Source organism: Nothobranchius furzeri, chromosome 5, assembly GCF_043380555.1.
Source record: "Nothobranchius furzeri strain GRZ-AD chromosome 5, NfurGRZ-RIMD1, whole genome shotgun sequence".
NCBI lineage: Eukaryota > Metazoa > Chordata > Actinopteri > Cyprinodontiformes > Nothobranchiidae > Nothobranchius > Nothobranchius furzeri.
In genome coordinates, this window is record NC_091745.1 from 24,376,298 (window position 1) to 24,379,686 (window position 3,389).

Here is a 3,389-nt window from a genome sequence, read left to right on the forward strand (position 1 = left end):
GGAAATGACGATGAGACAGGCGTGTTTAGAAGCCAATCATGTAAGAGAATAACCTCCTAGGTCAACCTTTTCCTTTCAACGCATTACTGGAGTTATTTGGCCTTTGTTGTTTAGTAAGTTTGTTTTTCTAATATTAAACACACACACACACACACACACACACACACACACACACACACACACACATACACACACACACACACACACACACACACACACACACACACACACACGCATTCATTCATTCTGATTGATATGTAAGATGTGTACAGTTATAGGCACGCTACAAGCATATTGCTCTTTGTGTGTAAATTTTGAGTAAATAAAATATTAAATATACTCATCAAGTAAAAATATGATTTTATTTCCACCTGAAAATGATTCCAAAACAGTACAAAAACTTTAAATAGAAATCTGGGGAGAAACATACAAAAACTATACACAACCCTTATTTATTTTACAGAAAAGAGCTCTGAGAATCATCAATTATAGTGGCTGTAGAGATCAATCAAACCCATTGTTTATTAAATATAAATTACTGAAATTTATTGATTTAAAAGACTGGAAAATCATGCAAACCATGTATAAAGCCAATTTAGGTACTCTGCCAAAAAAAAATTTAGAGGATATCTGAAAAGAGAACTAGTAATTACATGCTGAAAGAAACTGATGTGTTTACTAAACCTAGATTTAGAACTAAAATTAAGGAGTGGAATATATCTGTAAATGGTGTTCAATTATGGAATAACCTTAAAAGGGAAATTTAAAAAACTCTGTAATTTAATATATTCAAAAAATGTACCAAATTGAGTGTACTAAATAATTATGAAAATGTAAATTAAATCAATGATCATGATCACACTGGAATTTAGAACAGGAAAAAGTTTAAAATGAATCTGTGTGTCTGACAAATGGTAATTATATATAAATTGATTATTTCTACTGGAAAATGGGGCAGAAATTATAAGATGTTTTTCTTCATTCTGCTCTTTTTCGTTCAAATTTGATTTTTTTGTTATGTATTTCTTATTGTTTATTTCTTTTATTTGTTTATATTTTGAATCAAATAAACGAAGAAAAAAATAGCTGGTTAATTAATTTTAAAGTCTTCTTATTAGTTTATTTACTCTACACCTACATTTGAGACAAATTTGTGTTTTCTGCTGCTTCCTGGTCAGCATGAGCATAAGCAAGTTCTTGTTAATATTTTGTGATTTTAAAAAAAATGCTACTTTTACATGTTTCTGGACTTGTCATGAACATATATGTTAAAGCCACCAGTTGAAATGAACGGTTTGAAGTCTAATCCTCTAATCTGCTGCTCTACACATTCTTGTTTTCTATTCAAACAGCAAAAAACAAGAACTGACTAGTAAACTCTAGAAATGATCTCATACTTGAAGGATGAAGAACTTGACTTCATCCAAAGGCTACAAAAGGAAAGAACATAGCACGCAAATAAACCCAACCAAGATGCTGGAGCTGTGCCTCCAACCACACCACCGTCTATTGGGCCTCCATAATGATGGGGAGCTTGTTTGTCCAGTGTGTGTTTGAAAGTGTGAGTGTATGTTTTGATGAGTGTATATTAGCATGTACATGCATGTGTGTGTGCTGCAGGGGTGTGTGTTTATCCTGTCATTTTCCATCTCTTTCTGCACCTCCTGCATGCCTGTCAGTCTCTTCTGTTGGAGTGAGCGGGAGACTTCGCAGTAGAGGAGCTGCAGAACAAAAGGTACTAATCAACAATTTAAATATTTTATAGGTGGCTGATTTAGAAAAAGCATTTAAAAAGAGAGAAATCTCCTGCCCTTAGTTTACCTGGTTTAATTTGTCTGTTTAAAATAGTGATCAGCAAGGTTTCGTAGTTTAAGAAGTGCAATAACAGAGAAACACGACCAATGCAACTGCTTGTATGGCTATAAAAGAAATTTGTATTCTGAATTCTGAAAACCTTTCTGTATATCCTGATGCTTTCCTCTGCAAAGCAATGCTTATTTAACAGGTTCCAGACGGACTCTGCTTACAGCTAATTCGAACTTTTGAATAAGAAACCCTGCTGCAGGAATGGAGACAGAAAATGATCTTTAACTTTATAACTGATACACATACAAGAAGTTGGCTTTGGTCTAATTTATTAAAGACATGTTTTCTTTTTTGTGGTGGTGGTGGTGTGTGTGTGTGTGTGTGGGGGGGGGGGGGTGCATGGTCTTAACACAACAATGTTAACAATTGCAGATGGCTGGAAGTAAAGGTAATTTATATGCTGCCATACTAAGACCATTTCACATGGTACTCAGGCATTTGTAGACAGGCAACACAATTTAAAGCATAAAAAGCAAGACATTTTAAGTTAGTTTTTCTTTCTGGTTATAGGGTTATACCAAGGGGCCACTTTGGTCTGAATTTTATGAAGCCAACAGAGTGGCTATAATTGCAGTTCCACCCTCATCCACTAGGGGCTGGCACCAAAACAGAGCAAGTTCTCATTGACTCCCATGTTAAAAATGCAAATTACACAGCTGACATTAACATGTTTACAGCCCGGATAAAAAAAAACATTTTCACCATTTTCCTTTTTAGAAGTCAGTGGGTTCGACAGACAGTGCTATATTCAGAAGCCTCATTGATCAGGACTGTCCACTCTAGTCGCTGGATTCCAGTCACATGAACCTGTGTTGTGTTTGTACCTGAACTGACCCACTCTGATTAGTACCTAGACTTTCTAGCACATAGCAGCTGTTTTCTAAGTATTGCAGCTTTCTATTATTATTTTATCATGATTATAATCTTACTTCCTGTTTATTCTTATCTCTTATTTTCTACCTTCCTTTTTTGCAACAAGTACCGCAGCAATTTCCTAATGTTGTGATTCTCACACATATGACAATAAAACCTTCTGATTCTGATTCTGATCAGCAAAACAGCCAGGGATGAATTTGGGAAACTTTGGCAGGTTCTTCACAAGCCTGATGTTGAGCCAGTCAAGACGTGATGTTGACTTCTCATAACTTCATCTGTGTGGACAATCACACAGGGCACATGTGGACTGTGGTCAGACGGATGAGTATTCCTGATCTTTGTTGGGAGAAGCTCAACCAGTGTGCTCTGGAACAAGGAGGAAGTAGAGCATCTGTTGTCAGCAGCAAGGTCAAAAGCTCAGCTTTGTGACGGTACCATCGACATAAATATACTGGACATCTACTTTCCATAGGCTCCAATGTCACGTTTTTGTGCTAAAATGGGAGGTGGCCACCACCGCCATTTTAACCGTGTCACAGGTTCCATCAAAAAACAAGAACTGACCAGTAAACTCTAGAAACAGACAATTCCAAAAAAGGGAAGAGAGGTGGAGCTGAGGGTGTGGCTGTAAGGCTGGGATCAACTGA